Genomic DNA, 26,971 nt, shown 5'->3' with positions numbered 1-26,971 from the left:
CAATGATGTTTCATGAGAAAACTATTGACAGTAGAGACCTAATATTTTGGATTTGTCCTATTAACAAGTGTGTCGTTGTACTTGAATTTTTTCAGGACATTCTGAGATGGTCAGGTGGGAAGATTTTCAGAAATTTGATGAAATGACACGGAATGACGTCATTCCGTGTCATTTCATCAAATTTCTGAAAAAAGATATTCACAGTCTGTCCAGTTTAGCAGCATTTATGTATGGATATAGTGCAAATATGAAGATATGGATATAAATATAAAAGGATATAGTGCAATTTACATTTACATTTAGGTCATTTAGCAGACGCTTTTGTCCAAAGCGACTTACAATAAGTACATTTGTCAAAAGAAGGAAACAAAGAAACCACAACGTATCATTGCCGATAAAGTAAGAGCCAAAAATAGAACAAGTGTTAGGTCCTCATCTGAGTAAAGTAGTACTTCAAGAGCAATGAACATGGTGCATTGTGCACGGTGCAAATATACAGTTCACAGTTCACAGAGTTGGTTTGTGTGTGACAGTCATTCAACAGCCTGATGGCTTGTGGATAAAAACTGTTTCTGAGTCTTTCTTCTTATTGTTCTGGCTTTCATACTCCTGTAGCGTCTGCCAGACAGTAACAGTGTGAACAGTGTGTGCTGGGGTGTGTAGTGTCCGAGGTGATGTTGTGTGCCCTCTTCATGACCCGGGTGTTATAAGTGTCCTGAAGTGATGGGAAGGCTGCTCCACAGATGTATTGTGCCGTTTTAATCCGCCGTTGGAGAGCCTTCCTGTCCAGTGTAGTGCAGTTCCCATAGCACACTGTGATGGCGTTTGTCAGGATGCTCTCCACTGTACATCTATACAAGTTGCTACAGCTTGCAAAAGTTAAAAGGGGGCACATGGAGCACGAATTTGAAACGCCATACAGAAACATACCTTACAATATAACCGGTTGAATGGTTGCAACCCATATTCATAAAGAATGTAACATGGAATCACAACACACCATGTCATTGTCCACGCCATATTTGTTAGAGGCCAGTGCAAAGCAAAATTAGTCTCTGTTTGACCTGATGGGGTACATTGAACAGCTTCTGTTGAGGGGGCTGGTGAGGAGGCTGCTGCTGCTGATATTGCTGCAGTTGTTGGGCTGTATTGATCTGAGAGTGTAGACACTAAAAAGAGCATGGGAGAGATAGTAGCTGATTAAACAAGTGTTATGTGATCATGATAAGATGCCAAGATAACTAACATTGAAAATGGCTCACTGTGACTGACCTGCCATACTGCTGATAGTTTGGAGGAGACTACTTGCTGAGAGAGGCTGCAGCCAAGGCTGACTGCTTGAACTAAACAGAACAAGTTGCTCATTCGTAAACTGAAAGGGGAACATTTTCAAATTCAACTTGAAATGTTTCATCCTGTATTTATTAACAGACATGTATTCATATCTAACTGTAACTGTAACTGAAAGTGGAACATTAATAATGGGAGAAAGAGAATAGAGGAGGGGTGTGTCTGTGCCTGTGTCAGTCTGTGTTTGTCTGTCTGTATCTGTCCGTGTCTGTCTGTGTTTGTCTGTCTGTATCTGTCTGTGTCTGTCTGGTCTGTCTGTGTCTCTCTCTGTGTTTTTTACACATCACAGTGGCATTTTTCTTTGTTGCAGTTATAACAGCAACTTCCTGTTGCCCATGCTCAGTTTTTTCTTCAGTTTTGAGAAAGAACGTTCCACAGTTGCTGTAGACACCAGAAGGGTGCCATATGTCTTCAGCAGCTCAGTCAAGTTAGGGAAAACCAGATGTGCATTGTTTTCTTTGACCACTGAAAGAATAGATGTCACACCGATTGGTGAGGGGCATGAGTATGAAGTATGGAAGACCTTAAGTTCTGTCTGCAATTTGTCTTCTTCTTCAATGTTGTAGAACTGGCAGTTTCTTCACAGCTTGCAGTGCCTCTGTTGGAATTGTTGTTGTTTTCCAGTTCTCTGGGACTGTCAGGCAGTGGAGGGCATTCAGGATTTCCCATGTGGAGTTATCTTCTCCTTTAAAGCGTCTCTGAAGCTCTTGTGTCATTGTGTCCATGAAAACGTAATACACTTTAACACGGTAGTAGTCTTACAAAGTAGGGAAAGTGTGGTCAGCAGTAGCTGTTGTGGCAATGACCTTGAACCTTGCTGGCATTTTCCTCCTCCTTGCTTGACCAGGAATCTCGGTTGGGGGGTCCAGGCCCACTGATACAGCCTTCTCTGTAGCCTGTTTGTACATCTTCTCAAACTGCTCCTCTGTTCTGCTGTGGGCCAGCCTCTGAAAAACTCCATCAACAACTTTGTATGCTGTAGCCAGGTCTATGTCTTTCTGCTGCAAAGCATCAGAGGCCATTGCAGTCACCTGGAAGATTGGACAGGTGATCTCCAGACACAGGAAGAATTCAAAGTTGATGCTCTTGAGAAGAATCATTGCATCACCTGCTGAAGAGTCTGGTGGGTCTTGCTGTATCATTTCCTCAAGAAACTGCATGACAGCTGGGAGGACCTACCTCAGAGTGCGAAGGGAAGTTTCTCTGCAGGCCCACCGCGTGTCTGACAGCTTCTGCAGCTCCAGTGGACGCTGATCAGGGTACATCGTCTTCTGCATTTCAATAAATGCAGAGTGTCGTTTGGATGAGTTGGCCACAAAAGTATAAAGTTTTTCAACTAAGTTGAAAAAGCTGACAAAACAGATGCTCGACTTTGCACTTTCAACTAACACCAGATTAAGGCAATGTGCCTGACAGTGTACGTACAAGGCCTTTGGATTTCTTTTTAGAATTCTTGACTGAAGTCCCTTAAAGCGTCTGCTCATGTTTGCAGCACCATCATACCCTTGACCCCGGGTGTTTTCCAACTTTAGATCATTTTCTTCCAGTAGAGCTATCACTACCTTTTCAAGAGCATCTCCACTTGTGGTATGAACGTTACACAACTGAAGAAAGTACTCCTTGATTTGCATGTACCTGATAACAAAAGAAACCTGTTCAGTGTGTGCAGCATCTGTGGTTTCATCCATGAGAATTGAAAAGGTTTCGCTCTCTTGGATTTCTTTTTGGATTACTCGTTTGACTGATATGGCCAAAGCTTTGATCATATCATTCTGACTTCTGTTGGAGAGGAGTGAGACAAGAGGTCTTTTATCAGGTCCCTGCTTCTCTTTTATGGATTCCAGGTGTAATTTAATTACACTGTCATATTTGCTAAACAGCTCCACCAACTCTAGGAAATTACCTCGATTTTGGCTTGACAGGGTCTCATCATCTCCTCTAAAAGGCTTGCCCTGTCTTGCCAGGTAAAGAGTGGTGGCTAATAAGTGGGACAAGATTTCTGTTTTTTCCTCTTTCCCTGTCTTTAGTAGCTTGTGATGCACGGTCACCCATTTCGAAAGCTGCCTCCAGTGATCTCTTTTTAAAGTTGTTCCACCTCACCATACCGCACATGTGTGATTCTGAGGCATTGTGCTCTTTAATTCTCTCCAGAGCCTTTCTCCACCGATTAACTCCTTCTGATTTCCATGTTTTGAGGCTTGTGTATTTACTTTCATTTCTTTTCAAATGACCGCCCCTCTTCATTTTTTGGAAAGGATGAGAGCGCTGGTTGACAGGGTCCAGTACTGTTGCACAACTGAATGAAGGCCTCATCATATTTGATGTTTAATTGCAGGACATGGGCAGGATCATTTGGGTGGGTAAGTCCAAGTAGGTGTGAGAATGTTTGCCTCCCTCTGGTTTCAGTCTCCTCCTGGCTTGATGCTCCCTCTACCTCAACATTTTGTGTAATCTGTAATTCAGGCTCTCCCGCTCTCACTCCAACCTCTGTCTCCTGGTTAGCTGCTCCCTCTACCTCAGCATTCTGTGTGGGCTCCTCAATAACCTCCGACAGCTTTCCTCCAGCCTCTGTCTCCTCCTGGCTTTCTGTTCCCAGCAAACTCTCATTTCTCTGAGGCACAGTGTCTTCCTCTTTCTCTCCTTCCATCTCCTCCTCTTTCTCTCCTTCCATCTCCTCATCTGACCTATCATCACTCACTCCCTGTCCATCTGGAAACAAGGCACAATTTGCTCTTGGATTAATCTAGTTAATAACTCTTACACCTAATCAATAATTAACCCACCATACATTATGATAGATAATGTAACAGAACAACAACATTGTAATTGTTTTTTTTATTGTTGTTTTCTCTAACTGAATACCTCTGCAATGTAAATAGCTGGTACATGTGTTATTCTTACCTTTTGTGCTCTTTGTCATCCAGCTGGCGAGGGATCCACTGCCTCACGCAACTCCTTTTGTTTTTTCTTTAACCTCCTCTCCTTACGAGGCATCTCTGCAGAATGAAATATGATCGTTAAACTACAATCTGATGCACATAAAATACACACACATACACACACAGTGACATTTCATACCTTTTCAGAAATTGTAGTGTATAGCCACAAATTTAATCCATTCATAATCTGACATTTATTATTCCTAGTGCTAAATTATTATAAGTAAAAAATAACTAAATGATATAGAAATCATGTACTTAAATACTTATTTTTTTCATCCCCGAATCCCATTCATGAACACAATATCTAATATCAGTTAACGAGTCGTTTCCGTTTCTCGTTTTCCGTTTTTAAAACGAATAACGGGATACGAGTCATTTTTCCGTTTTTCGTTCTTTTAATTTGAAGCGAAAAACATCCCATCCTGCTGTGTAATGAGCTGCATTGAACACAAGAATCCATATTTCCTTTTATTTTGGCGAAAAGTAATGCAAAAGTAATGTAAAAGTAGTGTAATGCCTTACAATTCAAAGACAGTAATATTGTAATGTAACTAATTACTTTTAAATGACAGTAACAAGTCATAAATAATGCATTACGCTTTTGAAGTAACTTGCCCAACACTGTTTCTAATGAGTGTCTCATGAGTGAAAAGTATCTGGAATATATGTTATCAACCAATACTATTGAATTTAACAGTGTGTGACTCCCTCTAGTGGATGTTGTGCAGTATCGTGTTGTCTTTGATCCAAAGGTTTTTGTACAGAGTTTTGGTGTTTCCTGTCACTGTGGGCTGCACAGCACAGTAGTACACAGCAGAGTCTGTCACTGCAGCAGACGAGATGCCCAGATGAAACTCTTTAGATGGTTTGTTATGTGTTAAAGACAACCTTGGAACTTCCTTTGAATAATCCGTGATGAGAAGCTGTGGAGATGAACTGGACTTCTGTTGATACCAGTAGAGGTTATTTACAGAGCCTGTATAGTTGCAGGAGAGAGTCACATCGTCTCCCTCCAAAGCCAGCATTACATCTTTCAACGGTTTCACTAAATCCTCAGAGGATCCTGAAAAGAACAAAGATATCATTCATCATCACATTTGTATTTCTTTAAACTGAGTTTAATGGTATTAAAAGGTTCATGACAACACTCAACTTCTATTGTTAAAGTTGACTTACCAGTATGAAAAGTGAACATCATCATCCAAACTAAAAAGAGCTGCATTATCTTGACTAGTTCTGAAGGAACAATAGAGAGAACACAGCAGCTCTTCAGTTTCTACATGAAGCCTTAGCTCCTCCTCCTGCTGGAGTCTGTTTGCATTCAGGCTGATGGAAGCTTCAGAAATGATGGAGATGCTGCAGTCTTCTTCATCATCATCATCATCATCATCATCATCATCATCATCATCATCATCATCATCATCATCATCATCATTCTAGAAGGTCAGACTGAAGGAGGAACCTGCAGAAAAATCCAAACAGCAAACTGTACAGAGATTCTAAGTGTTGTGGGGGTCAAACCTGTATAAGTTCATTGAAGTCTACCCGGGGGCCTTTTCCCAGTTGGAAATGGCCCCCGGTCCTCGATCTTCACTTGTGCAAAACAGCCTGAGATACTTGAGCTCCCTCACTTGGGGCGGTGACTCACATAGTGACTCCACAGTTCTCCTGCAGAGAACCATGGTCCTAGACTTGGAGGCACTGACTCATTCACACTGAGCTGCAAACCACCTCAGAGCTTCCTTAAGGTCACGTTCTGAAGGAGCCAACAGAACCACATCACCGACACACCCCTTCCCCCGGCTGGGCCTTGAGATCCTGTCTATGAAGATCCCAAACAGCTTCTATAACAAGTGACAACCCTGGCGGAGGCCAACACACACTGGGAATGTCTTTGACCTTTTGACAAGTATACGGACACAAGTCTCACTTTGGTTATTCAAGGACCGCATGGCTCACGACCCCGGTACCCCATATTCCTGTAGTACCCCCCACAGGACTCCCACCGGAACACGGTCCTAAGCCTACTCCAAGTCCACAAAACACATGCACACTGGATGGGAAAACTCCCATGACCGCTCCAACAGACCAGCAAGGGTAAAGAGCTGATCCACTGATCCACGGCCAAGACAGAATATGAATATCTCCTCCTGTATCTGAGGTCTGATCCTGGATCAGAGCCTCCTTTCCAGCACCCTGGAATAACCTTTCTTGGGACCACTGAGCAGACTGCACACCTGAACTTGATGCACGACTCTTCCTAACATGTTTGTGATGCAAACTGAACCATTTAGTCTGTAAAATAGTCTTGTGTTTGAACCATCATACAGGTGGTTTGGCACTGATGTGGATTCGGTGCTCATGTGAATCCTCCTACAGTGTTTCATGAGCAGCTGTAACCACAGTGACTCTGATGAAACAGGAATGATCAGAGTCTGATATCTGATATGAAGCTGGGGTTTCAATACCACTTCCATCCTCTTTGAAGAGTAGTCAGATATCTGAGTTCAGCTTTTTGTACAGCCTCTTCCACACTTTGTATCACTGTGTGTCTACAGCACAGTAGTAGAGAGCTGTGTCTGCCAGGGTTAGACTCTTTATGGTCAGTTCAGTTGACTCTCTCGATGTTTCAGATGTATATCGATTATCAGGAATACGTTCGTCTGTTATACTTCTTGCTCCTTTCCAGAGTATAAACTGAGGTGCCTGGAGGTCAGAATGATGTCTGTACCAGAAAAGATAAACATCTTCTGATGTTGTCTCATAGTTACATCTGAGTGAGACAGATTCTCCCTCTCTTTTATTGACTTCATCTTCTACAGGATAGATTGTGTCTCCAGCTATCAGTCCTGGAAAAGGAGAGAAAATGAAGCATTAACATTGTTCATGAGGCTGACAGGAGGAGTGGAAATGTCAACTGTACAGTGTTACTCTGTGGACAGAATCAGCCCAACTGTTCAGAGAGTCCTGCTCTGAACTCCACTTGATGTAAATCTTTAGGAAATATCAAACATGTTGTTGTTTCTATCTTACCAAAGAACAGAGCAGCAAGAATAATCCACAGCCAACGTTCCATCTCTACAACAAGGTTTAAATCAACAGGAGAAAGTAGCTGATGTTCAACATTCACACAATTGTTCTCTTCTTCACAGCAGCACTTCTTATTGACTGAATGCTTGAACACCGTGCAGAAGAAGTGCACCGCCTACTTCATAATGCTGCCCTCTAGTGGAGGTCAAAGGTTCACTACAACAGTGTGGGGAAAAGGCTTCCAGGAGCTCGTCTGTGTGGGCCTCACATGTTCTAACATACGTGTTTGAATGTAAAGAAACAGTAGAGAAACCCACAATGGTGCAGTGACAGCTTGTTAAATAAGGTAGTGTTGATGGTTTATTAGTATCATATGTCAAAGTAGTATCATTTCTAAAGGCCTTCATCACAACGGTGTCTCATGAGTGAAAACTATCTGGACTATATACTATCATCACATACTATTGCAGTGTAAGTATTGTAGAATGTATATGTATGTTTGCTGGGACCACTTTATCCAGGACAGTAGCTCCGGTCAGAGAGTAGACGCATACGCAGGGAACAGTTCAGGATGTTTATTTCTCTTGCAGATGAATGACATCAATGATGGCGTCAACAGGTAGCCAAATGAATGACGGAACAGATGAATGGATGCATGAACGAATGAATGACGTAGGAATGAATGGTTTTTCTGTAAGACAGAATAAGAAATAGACAAATAGTTATTACTAAATTTACCTACTAAAAACACCGGGCTCTAGTACTAACAACATCCCATAAATGCTGTATAAACATAACTGGAACAAATAGCTGCCACATGCACACTTTAACACAATAATACAAAAGTGCAATATAACGGCCGACATGGTGCGGCAGAGTGACACACACATGCTAACCGAGGTGCAGGCTAATACGCTAGCTACCCAGTTCGTGAGTGAATCAATTAACACAGTGGCAGAACCACACAAATCACGACCACTTTAAGGCACCGCATTACGGAATGTATATAACGTTTATATCACGTAAATACACGTGGTCCAATATTACTCACTCTTCACGAACGCATTCTTTGTCGTGGCGTGTTAAACAATTGTGCGCGACAAGCTCCGGCGCGGACCCGTACGGCTCGTAACTCTAGGACCCCACGGCGCTACCTGGGCTGCCCAAAGTGCCTGAATAGAAATAATGCTATAATATATATTACGATATCACAAACTAATAGGGAATTTACAACAGCCGCCCCCTGAATAGCATGGCTATTATGTAAACAAAATAAATTCCCTAAGGTGCTACAGAAGTCCCTGGATCGGCGTCGTCGTCCGGAACAGCTGGTAGCCGCACAAGGCGTGCTACTGGTCGCAGGTAAGTCTTGTCCCCCACTTGGACCTCAGCAGACCGGGCGCATCCATCGGCACTGGCATTCAGCCTGACCACCTTCCCAACAGGCCAATGAGCCCGCGGCAGCTGAGGATCGACGATCATCACGACAGTGTCCTGGAGAAGATCATCGGTAGGTTGATGCCACTTCTGGCGGACCTGAAGAGACGGTAGGTAGCTCCTGATGAATTGTGTCCAGAAGTGATCCACCATCATTTGACAATGACGCCACCGTCTCCTGGTGAGTGGGTCCGGAGCGTAGGACACTTGTGGCAAGGAGGCGTCCCGCCGCCCCATCAGCAACATGTTTGGTGTCACAGGATCCGGATCCCCAACGTCTGACGACACGTATCCTAAGGGCTTGGAATTGAGGATACCTTCTACCTCAATCAAGACTGTGAGCAGGACTTCTTCTTGGAGGGACTGAGCACCAATCACCACCTGCAGGGCTTTCTTGACGGATTGTATCTCACGCTCCCAGGCGCCACCAAAGTGGGGAGCCGCTGGTGGGTTGAACTTGAATTTGATCCGTTGCTTGGCAAGTCTCTCTTGTAGCTGTGGTTCCATTGCAGCGAACGCCTCCTTCAGCTCTCTCTCTGCCCCTCGGAAGTTTGTTCCCTGATCAGAGAGAACCTCGAAAGGGGTGCCTCTACGTGCGATGAATTTCCTCAATGCCAGGAGGAATGCGTCGGCGTCGATACTATTTAGCAGATCCAAGTGGACACATCGAGTGGTGAGACATTTGAATATGACGGCCCATCGTTTCTCACTGCGCCGCCCGACATTGATGACGTATGGTCCAAAGCAGTCCACTCCCGTCGAGAAGAACGGAGGCCTGAAGATCCGCAGGCGGGCAGGGGGTAGGTCCGCCATTATTGGAACCACTGGCTGCCCTCTCCATTTTCTGCATTCCGCACAAGTCCTCTGATGGTGCTTGATAGCCTGTCTCCCACGCAGGACCCAGTACTTGCGCCTGATCTCGGCGAAGACCCTATCGGGCCCTGGGTGGAGTAGTCGTGCATCCACGTCCTTGATAAGGAGTCTTGTTACCGCATGGCAGGGATCGAGAACTATGGGGTGGATGTCGGTCGAACAGGAAGTGTCCATACGACGAAAGCGTCCACCGACTCGGATTAGACCCATTGTTGGATCCATCTCCGGTGTAAGCGTACTGAGCTTACTGCTGGGCAGTACTGGTTTACCAGCCCTGAGACACTTAATCTCTCCTGGAAAGCAGTCTGCTTGGCTAGCCTTCAGCAGGAGGGCTTCGGCGTCAAGGAGGTCCGGTTGAGGTAAGGATGGGTCAGCCGCCGCCCCATCACATAACTGCTGGGTGGCGTTTACCAGGTCTGTCCAGCTGTCGAACTGTGTGACGTCTGGTGTTTGAAGGGCCAGACTCATCTGTGTGAGGCCGCAGAAGATACTTTGGTTGAGCTCAGCAGCATCTTCTGGCTCTGTGGAGGTGGGAAGCGATGGCCAATTTTCAGGCGGACCACGGAGGAACGATGGACCTTGAATCCACCGATTTGGTGCCGCCAGCTCAACCAAAGTCTTGCCGCGGGTGAGATCGTCGGCCGGATCGTTGGCCGTGTCCACATACCGCCAGGTGTACACGGACGTCAGGTCCTGAATCTCTGAGACTCTGGTTCCAACGAAGACCTTGAACCTGCAGGACTCTGATGTCAACCAGGTTAAGACGGTGGTGGAGTCAGTCCAAAGGAAGGTCTGGGTGATGCTTAAGGTGAGCTCTCGATGAACGAGGGAGGACAGCTGGGCTCCTGTCAATGCTGCACAGAGCTCTAGACGTGGCATTGACTGCTGCCGCTTCGGAGCCACCCTAGACCTTGCCATCACAAATGAGACATGGATGGTGTCGTCACTCTTCGTTGTGAGGTAAACTACCGAACCGTATGCCTGTTCAGAGGCGTCACAGAAGACATGCATTGTATACTCTGTGGCTTCATTGGCGATGTCCTGTGGTGCGTAGGTTCGCGGTAGGGAGATATTCGCCAGCTCGGGGAGTTCCCTCTCCCAGCTGGACCAGGCCTCGAGGATGTCAGGAGGAAGGTTTGGGTCGTCCCAGCTCCTCTTCTTCGCCCACAGTTTCTGGACGAGAACCTTGGCCCGCGTTGTGTAGGGAATGATGAATCCAAGAGGATCATATTGTCTGGCCAGCACCTTGTACACGTGGCGCATGGTGGGAATCTCGCTCTCCATCGGCTTGGGCTTGTAACCAAGTTGATCGGTTGGACAATGCCACCGTAGGCCCAGAGCCGGCTCCTGAGGGTCGGCGCTCTTCTCAGCTAACCATAGCTCTGTGCTCTCTGATCTGGCAGTGGAAGGCGGATGGGAGACGACAGATGGGACGTTACTTGCCCACTGCCGGATCTCGAATCCTCCCGAGGCCAGACACTGCCGCATCTTGTCCACGAGGAGCTTGGCAGACTCGGGTGTTGAAAGGCTCTGGAGACAGTTGTCCACATAGAACGACTGCTCTATGGACTGCAGGATGTCTTCGTTTCCCTCTGCGTGGTCTTTGACGTGCTTCTGCAGCGCGAACGTTGCACAGCACGGGCTGCTTGTCGTACCGAATGGCAAGACCTGCCACTGGTAGATGTTAGGTTGCTCTTCTCGTCGCAGGTTCCTCCAGGCGAACCTCAGCAATGGCCGGTCCTCCGGTAGGAGCCGAACCTGGTGGAACATTGCCCGGATATCTCCGCTGATGGCGACAGCATACTGCCGGAACCGCAGGAGGACCCCGATGAGCGATGGTCCAAGGGTAGGACCCGGGAGGAGTTGCTCATTAAGGGAGAGGCCGCAGTAAGTGAAGGAGCAATCAAAGACTAGGCGATCCTTGCCATTGTGATGGACGAGGTGATGGGGAATAAACCATGACTCGTTGGACTTATCCGTCTCTTCTTTGCTGAGCTTGGTAACGCACCCTCCATCGATGAGCTTTCGGATCTCTGCTTCGTAGACTTTGGCCTTAGCTGGGTCTTTTTCCAGTCGGCGTTCTGTGCTGCGGAGCATTGGCATGACTGCTTCAACAGCGGCTTTCAGCAGTGGCGCGTCCTTGGCCCGGAGCAGAGGTGTGGCGTACCGGAATGTGTCAATGACCTTCACCCTCTCAGTGCGTGCTTCCAGGATGCCCACGGCCTCTTGGTCCAGACGGGACTGTACTGCTAGCTTCTCGCTTCGAAACGGGAGGACGTCCAGCTGCCAGAGACGTTCAACATGTTGGTAGTAGTCATCTGGCGCTGGCTTGAGAGATGTGAAGTAGCATGCAGCAGCATGAGACCCGAGACCATCTGGGCCCTGGAGCACCCAGCCGAGCGCTGTGTGAACAGCTGCGGGTCCACCTCTGGGGCTGAACCTGACGGGCTCGTTGGCTGTGATCAGGTGGGTGCAATCTGCACCGATTAGCAGTAGCGGACGCACCTTACTGAAGTCGTGCAGCTGGAGGCCCCTCAAGTGGCGATAGCGCTTCTGAAGTGCAATTACGGGGTAAGATTGCTCTGACAGGGCTAGCTGTCCCGCTGTGAAGGCACCCCTAACCAGGTGCTGTTCTGAAGGCCGTGCCAGGGAGGCCACATGGAAGTTCACCGACGCACCAGTGAGGCGAGCCACATCTTGGCGGATCGTCCGCAGAGCGAGAGATTCGGCTTCACCTTTGAGTTCCAGGTGACGAACGGCAGCTGGCAGTATTATTGTGCGTTCGGCCCCATCGTCAAGGATCGCGTAGGTGTGCAGCGACTTGCTCCCATGGCTAATGATGATTGGCACCACCTTGAGGTACACCTTTCCTCCTTGCTTGGAGTTGGCTAGGGAGGCGCGATCCTCTGGCGTGATGAGGTAGACACGGGGACCTGGCTTGGTAATGGTATGGAGAACTCTGAGGTGAACCTCCTGACATTCACTGCATGCTTTCTTCAGGGTGCAGGCGTCTTGCTTATGGTTGGTGCGACCGCACTTACGACAACGCTTGCCGTCTGCTATCCACTTCTCGATCTCTTCCGGTGAGTGCCGGACGATGTCTGGACACTGTGATAGGTAGTGGTCGGCACTCTTACAGAAGAGACATATCCTCTCGAACTTCTGCTGCTTGGCCTCCGACCGAAACGTGTCTGAAGGCTGACGGCTGTCAGATTTAGGCTTGTCGGAGCCATGGTAAACTGAGAGGTTGTGAGGCCTGGGGACAGGAACTTGTCTATCTCTGTTGGGGGCCCGTGGCCCCTCAGTCCGATGGCGCTGTGCCATTTTTGCTGACAGTCTTTGGGCTTCAGCCTTCACCCTGAGCCAGTCGGCGAGGTCTCGAAGGTTGTACGGGTTTAGGCTGTTTGTGTTGAGGCGACCGTGAGCCTGTAGATGCTCCACAAAGCCGTCCCTCGATTGCTTAGGGAGCTTACTCAGGAGCCGATCGACATGGCCGGTCGACATCACTTCCATTCCGTTGGGCCCTTCCAGCGATGTAAGCATTCCCACTAGCAGGTCGACGCTAAGGGCGAAGTTCTGGAAGGCTTTGGAATCTCCTGCTTTGAGGTCAGGGGAGTTCAGAATTGTGGCAATCTCACTTTGCGCGAGTTGATGTGGCTGTCCGTATTGCCGCTGTAAGGCCTGCATAGCGGCGGTGTAGGGCTGCGCATAGTGCCTGCAGGACTGGGCTATCAACCTGACTTCATCCATAACCAGGTGCTCCATAAGTACACGGTACTTGTAGTGTTCAGAGAGTTCCGTGTGGGGACTGAGTAGGTGGTCCAGCGCCATCTTCAGGTCAGTGAAGTCTCTCTCATTGTCGTTGACCAACTTAGGCAGTTTTGGTACTGGGACTGGCTGCCTGGGAGGCTGGAGAGCGGAGGGCATCTGTGTTGGTGTATACGGGGGTGTATACTGGACCGGTGGGGCTGGTATAGGCTGATACGGTGCTGGACCAGGTGCTAGAGGCACCAGCTGATAGGCTGGCTGAGTTGTTGGAGCAGGCTGGGGGTGGTACACTCCGAATAGCGGTGCAGAAGTTATTGTTGATGGCAGGGACTGAGTCAACGTGTAGCTCGGCCGCCTTTGGCCTAGTGTACAACCTGTTTCAGACCGCCACGCTGCGGTTGTTGTGCACAGCGATGGTGTTAGCGGCAGCTTATCTTGAGGCTGGGTAGGTGGTCCCGGCTGGGGGGATAACGGCTGCTGCTGAATGACACGGCTGTCTGGTTGGGGGTCCAACCAAGGTGAGTGGTTCGACGGGACACCTAGACCAGTATATGGCGTGTGCTGTTGCGTAGGAGAACCTGGTCCGCTTGCATCGAAGCTGTATTCGGAGGGGGGTGGCGATTGGAGCCCCATAGACACGTGCTGGTGGCTGGGCAGACTGCTAGCATCCGATGCTATTTCCCATTGACTCGCCTCATCGTCGGCTGCTCCTGGCGAGGGGGGACAGGGAGGGGGCCCGAGCGCGGTGTATAGCTGGTCACCTGTAGCGGCGGACTCGGTCCGCAGGCTGAGTGACCGCAGCTGCTGTGTGCTGGCGCTCTCGATGTCGTCTCCGAAGGAGGCAGTATAAGGCATGAGGGACTGTGGTAAGCTGACCTGATAGCCCTGCATGTGTGCTGGAAGCTGTCGCGGCCTTCCTCGTCTTTGCGTTCCGCTTTCGGCTGCTGCTGTTCTCTCTGCGTCCATGGTGACGTCGTGGGTGAAGTAATCCGGCTCGAAGGACCAATATTGTAGAATGTATATGTATGTTTGCTGGGACCACTTTATCCAGGACAGTAGCTCCGGTCAGAGAGTAGACGCATACGCAGGGAACAGTTCAGGATGTTTATTTCTCTTGCAGATGAATGACATCAATGATGGCGTCAACAGGTAGCCAAATGAATGACGGAACAGATGAATGGATGCATGAACGAATGAATGACGTAGGAATGAATGGTTTTTCTGTAAGACAGAATAAGAAATAGACAAATATTTATTACTAAATTTACCTACTAAAAACACCGGGCTCTAGTACTAACAACATCCCATAAATGCTGTATAAACATAACTGGAACAAATAGCTGCCACATGCACACGTTAACACAATAATACAATAGTGCAATATAACGGCCGACATGGTGCGGCAGAGTGACACACACATGCTAACCGAGGTGCAGGCTAATACGCTAGCTACCCAGTTCGTGAGTGAATCAATTAACACAGTGGCAGAACCACACAAATCACGACCACTTTAAGGCACCGCATTACGGAATGTATATAACGTTTATATCACGTAAATACACGTGGTCCAATATTACTCACTCTTCACGAACGCATTCTTTGTCGTGGTGTGTTAAACAATTGTGCGCGACAAGCTCCGGCGCGGACCCGTACGGCTCGTAACTCTAGGACCCCACGGCGCTACCTGGGCTGCCCAAAGTGCCTGAATAGAAATAATGCTATAATATATATTACGATATCACAAACTAATAGGGAATTTACAACAGTAACAGTGTGTGACTCCCTCTAGTGGATGTTGTGCAGTATTGTTTGCCTTTGCTCCAAAGGTTTTTGTACAGACTTTTGGTGTTTCCTGTCACTGTAGGCTGCAGAGCACAGTAGTACACAGCAGAGTCTGTCACTGCAGCTGAGATCTCCAGATCAACACGTTTCTCTGCTTTGTCAATGTGAGCTGAGAAATCAGAAACAGTTGGATGAATGGATCCTCCCTCTGTGATGGAGAGCAGGAACTCCGGTCTGCATCTCTCGTATTGTCGATACCACTGGATATTGTAGATATTAGTCCCATCATATTTACAGGTCAGGTTGATGTTTCTGCCCTCTGCAACATGTGCTTCGGTACTCTCTGGCTTTATGCTGTTGGTGGAACCCAGGGCTGCAAAATGAGTGTTCATGTCGGTTAGTCTGTAAGAGATTTAAACATCACAAGGTTCAACAGAGCTTCTTCACTCTTTCTTTCATCTTTGATTAGTTTAAGATGCATTAAAAAGACTTTCTATCTAATAAATTGTTACCTTCCACATATAAACCTTCAGTTCTAAAATACCTGGATAATACAGCAGGATCAATGAGACTTTGATCTCTGTTCTAACACTCACCTATAAAGTCAAAGAAAGGTAAAAAGAGGTAAAGCAACATGTCTTTGGAGTTGTTAAAGCCAAACAGACAGCAGATGAGTAGTGTTCTTCCTCTGCAGTAGAATGAACTAACTGAACAGGCTCTCTGCTGCACAGTCCTTCTCAAGAGATTTGACTTCCTCAAACATTTCTGCTCCATCTCATTGGTTGAGTTCAATGTCAGTGTGTGTCCAGAGAATCAGCCTTTGCTCATTTTGAATCTGAAAAATAACTTGTAACTCGCTTCATTACTCAGGCAACATATCCTCATACAGTGGTTTGTATAATATTTTAAACAGGTTATTTTGTCATTTCCCTGTGTTTTCTTACCATTGTCCAGCAGCATGAGCAACCAGTACACCTGTACAAGACCCTGCAGTGCAGAACTTGCTGAGTCAACAAAACTACTTGGTGAGGTTGAGCCAAAGATCATGGTTTGGGTTCAAATAACTATGGAACTGATGTTACTAAAGTATGGAAGTTATGTAACAAAGAAGTCAACATGGACCTCTGGTTTCACACATGACACACACTGTGGTCTCCTGGGTAAAAGTCCTGTGTGTATTTACTCACGTGTATAGTTACATTAAAATGTTCCATATTTAGTCAGTTATGAATATGTAAGAGCCCAAAAATAATGGTTTGTCAAAGTTTGATCTGAGCTCTTCTAGATGTCAGAGTATTTGCTGTAACACTCAATTGTGATGAAGTTTGGTTCACATAGACAGACAGTGTGTGACTCCCTCTAGTGGATGTTGTGCAGTATCGTGTTGTTGTTGCTCCAAAGGTTTTTGTACAGAGTTGTGGTGTTTCCTGTCACTGTGGGCTGCAGAGCACAGAAGTACACAGCAGAGTCAGACAGCTGAAGCTTCTGGATCTTCAGAGGAACTGATGTCTTGTTGATCGTTGCATCAAATCTGCCTTTCTCTTCAGAATTAGCTGTCTTTGAAGAGAGCCGTAGCAGTATCATCTTTGGGAAACTATTGACTTCTTGTTTGTACCAGAACAAAGTTGGACTTGTGTAAGTTGTCTCAAATGTACAGTCCAGTGTAACTGTCTGTCCTTCAGTAGCGATGACATCTCCTGTCGGCTGGTTCACTTTGTCTTCTCCTTTACACTCTGGGGAAGAAGAGAACATGCAGAGGAAGAGATGAATCAATAAAGATGGTTGATTAAAGGAGAACAATCAGCAGGTTTAAAGAGTTACCTAGCCAGAAAGTCAGAATCAGGATGTTTCTCAGCCAGTGTTTCATGTCTGCAGTGAGAGGGGAGGAGAGAGAGGAAGAACATTGATACTCTGATGGATCTGAGCCTTCACATCATTGGTCCTTCCTCTTTATCATGTGTCGAGGAACTCTCTACATTTACATCACATTTAGCATGATGACATTATTGTTATGAGTCTCAAAGACTGTTGGAGAAATACGGTGTTCTGGATGGAACTTGATCTGCCACTAAATGATCAACAATGATAAATGTTTGAGTCAAAAGAGTTCCTTGTCAAGTCCGTCTATCTATATGACACCTTAAGGACGAGATAACTGTTATTTCATGTTGTAAATGTCTTTCTAAATGACTTGTATACAAAAACAACAAACTTGATTGTTTTTTCATGCTGCACATTCTACCACACCTGTTAGAGTATAAAGAAACAGTAGGGAAAACACACAATGATGAAGTGACAGCATGTTAAATAAAGATAATGTTGATGGTTTGTGTATTGTTGAATACTGTATAGACGTTCCTCTCTCTTCTATTATAACATCATAGCTCCTCCCTGAATGTTTCCATAGAATACCAGGACTTCACATGCTACCAGGTTTTTCTCCCATCTCCAAGGTATCTGTGATAATGTATTACCTTTTCTCGGTTCGAAAAGACAAGAAAGAATTTGCACTTTGAGAATAGAGAAAACATGATATCTTCACTGTACAACTTTAGAACACCATGTTTAACATCAGCAGACGACATAGCTAGATTTCACCTGGTTTACAGAATTTTAAGAGCTTTAAAATAATCTCAGTTCTAGATTTACTCAATGGTAGAAACGTTTGGAACACCAGTTGTTAGAAAGCCCATGCTGTTAATGTTTGTTAACTTGTTTATTGAATTGTGTTCCATTCAGTAATGACTTGTTTATGGGTTAGTTCCATATGTCCCATGCTCTTGAACGCACCATAGCCGTTCTGACGCTATTGAATGCACCATACCTGTGGGTGAACTGCTGTGCTGTGAATGTTAGCTCTCTCTCGATACAGCAGTGGATAGATGCAATTGCCTTTGCCTTCCCCATCATTCACCTGTACCTCTCTGCTTAATTGCTGTGTGTAAATGCCAGAAGGTGAGAGTAATGATGTTATGCTGTCTAAGTTGGATGCTAATATTGTTAATGTGCATTGTTTAGTTCTGAATAAGCTATCTTATTATGCTGGTGTGTTGTTAAAGCTAATAAGCTAAGTCATGCTGTCTGTGTGCCTGGTGTGAGGTGATTGGTTTAGGTTATATGATCCATATGATATACTTGAGTACTAAATACAGTCCTTTGTAACCTTAGTCATCTCATTATGTTTGTGTATCATGTATAGTGTACTAATTGTTACTTTGTATTGTTATTACAGACCACAGCTAAATAAACCAACCTAAACCAGGACATCTGTATCCGTGTTCTTTAACGGGACACCAACCCTACACCATGCCGCTCTAAACCAGTTAAATTCTGGGAGACATCACTTCTCTCCATTTTACCAGTACTTCACATGGAATAAAGCAGCGACATTAATTCAATGTTTTTATTTAACACCACAATGAAAGTGTGGAATCAAACAGTTCTCTGCCATGAAGTCACATCTGCAGGAGGAAGAGACTCATACAGTATGTCAAAGTAGTATCATTTCTAAAGCCTTCACAGTGTCTCATGGTGACTCCCTCTAGTGGATGTTGTGCAGTATTGTTTGTCTTTGCTCTGAAGGTTTTTGTACAGAGTTTTGGTGTTTCCTGTCACTGTGGGCCTCACAGCACAGTAGTACACAGCAGAGTCTGTCACTGCAGCAGACGAGATGCTCATGTTGATTTGGTTTTGATCCACTTTAATCTTCAGTCCAGGGTTTTGACTCTTTAATATTCCTCCTGTTGCTAAATGGGAGATGTTCCTAAACCAGAGTGTGAGATGATGAACTCTGGTGGTTTTCCTGGATATTGTCGATACCAGAAGAAATAATCACTACCGGTTGCTTGTTTGGAGTATTTGTAGGACAGAGTAACAGTGCTGTCTTCTAAACTGGACTCTTCATTCTTGGCTGGACTGAGTTCTTCACAGCTGACACCTAAAGGAGAGAAAACTCAAAAGACTCAGTTAATGGATCACATTCAAATAATATTGTAATTGAACTATTTTACAGAGAATCTTACCTCTTAGAATGGAAATGAACAGGAGGGAAAGGAAACAGTCTGATGACATCATGTTGAATGAAGGTAATGTTGATGGTTTTTGGTGTTGAACTCTGTTGAATCTAGAAGTTCCTCTCTCTTCTATAGTTCAGTAACATCTTAGCTCCTCCCTGAATCTCTCATCTCCTCTTAGATCTGTATTCTCACTTCTCTCAGTTAAACTTCATCCTTGTTAACAGACTGGGAGCAGCATTTAGAAAGAAACATGTTTTTTTGTTTTTTTTTACTTGCAGGCTTTTTACTTTCCAGGCCGAGAACACAGCCGTTCTGGCTGTAGTTATTAGCCATGTAGCTATAGTTACATCATGGCTAGATTTTGTTTGATCATTTCCGTAACTTCAAGCTTATTTACGGTGGCCCAGAGGTGTCAGGCCAAATACAAAAGCCCCAACACAAATACAAAAGCCACAACACAAATACAAAAGCCACAACACAAATACAAAAGCCAACACGGAAGTGACCTCAAACACATCTCATACTACATTTTTTTTTTTTTTTACTTTATTGACATTTCGTCCTCATCTTCTCTCACTTAACTGAATCGATTTCGGTTCTTGCTCCCATTTAATGGACATTACTTATCAAAATATAAAGCATGATTAGTATTACACTTAATTTAATATTTCAAAAAAAATAATTTCTCCAGCAGTCCTGGGACATCCCCAGAGTCTCCAGCAGTCCTGGGACATCCTCAGAGTCTCCAGCAGTCCTGGGACATCATCAGAGTCTCCAGCAGTCCTGGTACATCCTCAGAGGCTCGTAGCTGTAACACTTTTCTATGTACTGTTCTTCATATAGGATGTTTCTTAAAGAACAGGGGTGGAGGGAAGGTGGAGCTGGATGAGCTAAGAAGAAGTGGGAGACCCTCAAGCAGAAATACAAGGTGAGTTGGAAGCAGTTTAAAGTATTGAACTCTACATGCTTGATGTGAAGCATAAAATAAACAAGATGATGTTGTCTTTCTTACAATAACCAGGCAAAGTCAGTGCTGGGTAATATCAACAATGTGTTAAGGGTCATTCCGTGCCAACTCAGCCACCCATGTACATGACACCTCTCAGATTTTGCTGAAAAGCTGTGAAAATATGCCTTATGTTACCAAACAAAGGAATCTGAAGTTTCAGGTCAATATCTCAAACGGTTTGCCCGTGGCGTCCATTTGAATTTCAAGTGCCACACCCCTTTTTGACACATTGGAATTTCGCATTTCATTTGTTGGCATTTTTGGAGGCCCATAACTTCTGTTCTAATAGTGATAGAAGGCTGAAAATGTTTTTTTGTAATTTTCTGAAAATTGTAATTTGTAATTTTCAGGAAATTAATGGCCAGCAGTCTAAATATTTAATTGTTTGCCATCACTGAGCATAATACTTAGTTATTTCCCATATTTTCATGCTTTATCATCACTAAATTCTCCCTGATCTACATTCCAGACTTCTGGAAAAAAAAGTCCAAAATGGTGCATTTTGACGAATAAAATTCATATCAAGGAGCTTCATAGTCAAAGGTTTTATTTCATTAAAAGAAAGAACAAATATGTATCTTTATCTGGTATAAATTCCATTAGGATCATCAAGTGCCCACGTGGTCATTTGGGGGTCCAAATATGGGGTTCCAAAAGAGTCACCTCTGCCCGGGAGGGTTTTTAGACCCCCATAAAACCCCCACCAGTGGTACCATACCCTTCAAATTCATTTTGGCAAGAGCAAAGGTCCCACATATAACAAATAATCCTGTTTGGAATAAATGTGATCATTCATCGTGGTGCTAGGAGCACCCAAAAAGTGAAAAATAATTTTGTCCGTCAAAAAAAAATTGGACTTTGGTGACCCACCTCTCACCCAAACAGTAAGGAATGTTGATTCTGCCTGTAGAATTGTGAAGAACACATTACAATGAACTAACAGAGCAATTTTCAGCCTTCTATCACTATTAGAACAGAAGTTATGGGCCTCCAAAAATGCCAACAAATGAAATGCGAAATTCCAATGTGTCAAAAAGGGGTGTGGCACTTGAAATTCAAATGGACGCCACGGGCAAACCGTTTGAGATATTGACCTGAAACTTCAGATTCCTTTGTTTGGTAACATAAGGCATATTTTCACCGCTTTTCAGCAAAATCTGAGAGGTGTCATGTACATGGGTGGCTGAGTTGGCACGGAATGACCCTTAACACATTGTTGATATTACCCAGCACTGACTTTGCCTGGTTATTATAAGAAAGACAACATCATCTTGTTTATTTTATGCTTCACATCAAGCATGTAGAGTTCAATACTTTAAACTGCTTCCAACTCACCTTGTATTTCTGCTTGAGGGTCTCCCACTTCTTCTTAGCTCATCCAGCTCCACCTTCCCTCCACCCCTGTTCTTTAAGAAACATCCTATATGAAGAACAGTACATAGAAAAGTGTTACAGCACATTGATGATTTCTTGCTGTTCAACAGAACGTTTCAGGTAGACATCTCAGGAGAGCAGGACATTTCCCATCTATATACGCTGGTTTTCAACCTTATATCATTGAGTAGCTAAATATGCACGAGTAGTTAAGCCCTGCATATGAGAATTATCACATTTAATACCACATTTTCTTAAGTGAAGCCTCACAGAGCAGCTTTCCTCCTGCCGGTGAACTTCTCCTTATCGTTCCCTCCACCGGATGAGGCGCTCGGTGTCTGCATCCCTCCCTTTAACGAACAATGATGCACCGTGTTATTTACCACCGTTAGTAAATATATAACCACGGTTTAACATAAGCACTATCTTCTTAATTAACGTCGGTAAAAACGGCACATTTGCTGCTTCGGTTACGCTCGCTAACCTCTGTGGTAAATTAGCTTCAGTGGGCTAGCCGGCTAGCAGGACCTTCGATTCGTAACGTTAACGTACAATGCCAACAACAATAAAGTAACGTTCATTATCAATACGATTTAAAAGTCAGCTGGAAACATAAAAATCATGTTACAGTATACTTACATGTGTTCGCGGTTTGTTGCTGACTGTCGCCAGAATCACCGCAATCGTCCGCCATTATCTAAAACTTTTCAGAAGTCAGACGAGCCGCAATGCATTTTGGGAAGTAGAGTTTATCCGTATTTTAGGTGACTTCCATTTGTGTTGTAGCTTTTGTATTTGTGTTGTGAATTTTGTATTTGTGTTGTGGCTTTTGTATTTGTGTTGTGGCTTTTGTATTTGTGTTGTGGCTTTTGTATTTGTGTTGTGACTTTTGTATTTGTGTTGTGGCTTTTGTATTTGTGTTGTGAATTTTGTATTTGTGTTGTGGCTTTTGTATTTGTGTTGTGGCTTTTGTATTTGTGTTGTAGCTTTTGTATTTGTGTTGCGGCTTTTGTATTTGTGTTGCAGCTTTTGTATTTGTGTTGCGGCTTTTGTATTTGTGTTGCGGCTTTTGTATTTGGCCTGACACCTCTGGGCCACCGTACTTATTTCTTGTTTCTTGTTTCCCCTTAAATATAAAGGATCAACGAATTTGATAGGCATCCCTTAGGGATAGTGACCTATTGAAGTTGGATAATTAAAATTATGAATTAGATATTTGATTCTGGATGCAACAAGAACTAAACATTTCTCAGTGTTGGTAGTAGGAGGACAGTTAGCTCATCATCAATGACTTAGGGACTGTACGTTATTTATTTTAAGACCCATTGGTGGGATTTTCGGACCTCTGTTCACTTTATGCATAACCCCCCTGGCAATACCATTTACTTTGACATGACCCTCCAATCGACATGGCAGAATTAATATGACCCAATATATCACATCACAGATATTGAGTGACGAATGTCGACTGTGTGAATGCGTGAGTTAATAGTCGTATAATGATGGTGGTAAGTTTTTCAAGTAGGAAAAACATGTCAGCTCCTCTCAATAGCTTCCATGTAATCTAACTTTAATATCAAAATGTATTAGTACAGATGACACACCTGTATATTGGATTTTAGTGCTTACAATTTGTAATGAATATGTTTACAGAAAACAATGCTTTGTTTTTAAATAACTTCCATGTAAAAACTAAATTGTATTTACATTTAATACCAACATGTTCACTATACTGCACACACAGGACACACATCTTCATAAGGTACTGAGATGGTTCTTCTATTTAATGATGTTTATGGAAGATTATTACATGCATTTTTACATACACCTCATTATCATCAGAGTGACTGTTGTATGAATAAAACTGTCCCTCAGTCTGTTTTGAATTTAGTGTTTTGGTTATCCCCAATACAAAGAATCAAGACTATCATCACATACTATTGTAACAGTGTGTGACTCCCTTTAGTGGATGTTGTGCAGTATCGTGTTGTCTTTGATCCAAAGGTTTTTGTACAGAGTTTTGGTGTTTCCTGTCACTGTGGGCTTCACAGCACAGTAGTACACAGCAGAGTCTGTCACTGCAGCAGACGAGATGCCCAGATGAAACTCTTTAGATGGTTTGTTATGTGTTAAAGACAACCTTAGAACTTCCTTTGAATAATCCGTGATGAGAAGCTGTGGAGATGAACTGGACTTCTGTTGATACCAGTAGAGGTTAGTTACAGAGCCTGTATAGTTGCAGGAGAGAGTCACATCGTCTCCCTCCAAAGCCAGCATTACATCTTTCAACGGTTTCACTAAATCCTCAGAGGATCCTGAAAAGAACAAAGATATCATTCATCATCACATTTGTATTTCTTTAACTGAGTTTAATGGTATTAAAAGGTTCATGACAACACTCAACTTCTCTTGTTAAAGTTGACTTACCAGTATGAAAAGTGAACATCATCATCCAAACTAAAAAGAGCTGCATTATCTTCACTAGTTCTGAAGGAACAATAGAGAGAACACAGCAGCTCTTCAGTTTCTACATGAAGCCTTAGCTCCTCCTCCTGCTGGAGTCTGTTTGCATTCAGGCTGATGGAAGTGTTATGCCCCAGTCTAGGGAACTAGGACACAACATGAAAAGGCCCCATCTTCCCCAAGTCCCAAGTGACCACAAACAATGATTTAGTTAAATACTTAGAAAAATGATTTATTTAAAAAAAATAGTTGAAGTGACAAAAATAGATAATGATATCTATATGCTGAGCTATAGGCTTCAGTGTGGGCTAAGGCTAAAATAACAAACCAAAGGTTCCTGTCTAGGAAATAATAAACCTTACCTAACCAAACTTAGGAAAACCCAAATGACACAAGACTTACCTCCCTAACTAAATAAACAGGAGAAAACACTTAACAAAACAGGCAGTCCACCCTTACTGCTCAAAAGAAACTAAACTACTCAAAAGGACTATAGAGCTGAACTGAAGTGTGGCTGGTTGGGAGAGGAGGAGGAGGAGGAGGAGGAGGAGGAGGACGAAGAAGAGGAGGAGGAGGAGGAGGAATGCCTGCTGCCAGCTGACGTCTGCCATCTTGGCTCTTTATATATCAGGTGGTTTGTGAGTGCAGCCAATCAAGAGCCAGGGCCTGGAACCACTCCACCAATCATGGCACAGGTATGGTACACACCTATTTGCATAGGAGATTAAAGGGAGGAAAAAACACAGGGCACACATGCACACACACAGCACACAGCAGCTTGACTGAGTCATAACAGAAGCTTCAGAAATGATGGTGATGCTGCAGTCATCATCATCATCATCATCATCAAAAAAATACAAATGGAGTATTACAAAAATAAAACAGCATAATCAAACCTTGGTGTGATGGTTATTAACCCCCAGTTCTTTTGTTGGAAGTCCAAGGATAAACCGGAGAACTCTTCAGTTTACAGATATATTTATTCAGGTCACAGGTAAAGTATGGCAGCGCTGGGCTCAAAATGGCAGAGTTCTTACAGGATCTCAGTCAGACGAGCCCCTTTTCCGGGTGCTGGTCACATTTTATCTTCTTGGGCTGGGTCTGCCCCGTACAGAGGTTGGACTTTCACACAACCGAGTCTCACTGGTCAGTTATCTCTGACGTGAACTTACGGAAATGTAATATGAAACATGTATGGGTGTTGTCCTTCAGCCGTGTATCTATTATAGCAAACCTAACAAACAGGCCAAAGAGGGCTTGAAGATTCACCGGGTTCCTGCTTATCAGGTTAACTGTCACACTGTTCTAATGAGCACAACCAGTGATTTATATGAGTTCAGTGAAAAAGTACAAGTCTAAAGTGGACAAAGTAAAAGTCAATTCTAACAATTCCCCCTTTTGCCATCATTTTATTATGTCACTAAACTCAAAAATCCAGGTGGGAATGTTATTCCTGTATTGTGTCCCAACTCTGTGCAGCAGCAGCTCAACAGGTCCCCAAACTGTGAGTGACTAACCTTCCTGAGCTGCAACACAACCAGGTAGGAGGTTTGTATCCCCCTTTTGATACAATTCTATTATAACAACACAAATAAAGGTCTCATAATCGTATAGTGGGTATGTAAGCATGTCTTCATTGCGTTGAGCATCCTATATGTATGCCAGTATGTGTAAGCTGTTCTTCGTTGCAGTTACTCGCAGCAAGCAGTTCTTCATTGCACATGCATATGGAAGTACTAAACAGAGCAATGTTGATCAAACAAAACAATCATAATATTAAAAGCATAAGCTAAACAATTCATATCAGGAGTAGCCATCATGGTACCAGGAACAGAACCTCTTTCCCAGGAGAATACAACCTTCCATAACTCTACTGATAACATGTCTGCTATGAGCACAATAATCATAAGAGGAAAACTATGAGTCTCACGCCTCTACGTGTATGTAATGCTATATGTGGGTATGTGGTAACTTTAGCAAAACCTGTGTATCTATGACTATTCAGGAGTACAAACAGCGGTCTTCATCATCAGCATCCTTGTAAGCTTCAGTCTCATCCTCTCCGGGCTCAGAGAGGGAGATCAGTGGGACAGTTTCACCTGCATGCTGGGATAATTGATAAGGAGGTGGTGTGGGGAATCATTAATGGCCGTGGTAATACACTTTAGACAGAGGTGCCTGATACATGGTGTGCAGCAACATTACTTTCACTAGTTAAAGTAACACAGGCATAATTCATGTTTTCCACTTGCTAAAGGCTCTGTTTAGCCAATCAGATAACAGATTGTCTATCCCTGAGTGTTCTGATAACTATTCTGACATAGTTTTGAGGCCAGAGAGAGCTCGAGTTATGGAGCCATCTGGGGCTGTGTTGTTAGGAACAGTGGTGGACAGTAACGGAGTAAATTTACTTAAGTACTGTACTTAAGTACATATCCAGAGGATTTGTACTTTATTAGATTTCTTTGGTACTTATTACTCTTACTTGAATAGATTTCCAAGACAAATACTTTAACTTTAACTCAAGTTAATTTCCAGAAAGGCTGAAAAGTACTTGTTTCTTTCAGGTCTGGTCTTTTTTTTCCCCTTTCTTTTTTTTAAGTACTTTTGGACACAAGCTGTGTTTGTCAAAGAAGGAAACCTATCACAGTGCACGCTCTCCACTGGGATCTATGTTAAATACGTAATCCCTCCCCATAAGGATACATGGGGAGACAGAGTTTGTTGTGCTCCTATATTGTCCTTCCTGTAAAGACAAGTGACCTCAACATTGAGTTATTGAAAGCAGAGATGTAGTTTTTTGTAAAACAGTGATTCTCAACCAGTGGTGTGGGGACAACATTGGTCTTTGAGGGGGTTCCAGTTCCCAATGATAGAGAGTTAGTTGGACGGTGCAGGTTCATTTGGTTACTATTTCAATGACTGTT

At 44.2% G+C, this 26,971-nt stretch overlaps 1 long non-coding RNA gene across 1 annotated transcript in view; it reads right to left on the bottom strand.

Moving 5' to 3' along the window:
- Positions 1 to 21,707, bottom strand: part of LOC311011721 — a 78,752-nt gene extending 57,045 nt beyond the window's left edge. Inside the window, exon 1 of the long non-coding RNA XR_014596944.1 lies at positions 21,607 to 21,707. This is a non-coding gene — a long non-coding RNA (uncharacterized lncRNA). The remainder of the gene's footprint in view (positions 1 to 21,606) is intronic.
- Between the last annotated feature and the right edge of the window lie 5,264 nt (positions 21,708 to 26,971).

Source organism: Eutrigla gurnardus, assembly GCF_963514095.1.
Source record: "Eutrigla gurnardus genome assembly, chromosome: 4".
Classification (NCBI taxonomy): Eukaryota; Metazoa; Chordata; class Actinopteri; order Perciformes; family Triglidae; genus Eutrigla; species Eutrigla gurnardus.
The sequence above is the reverse complement of the archived record's forward strand: the minus strand, read 5'-3'. Positions and strand labels throughout refer to the sequence as shown.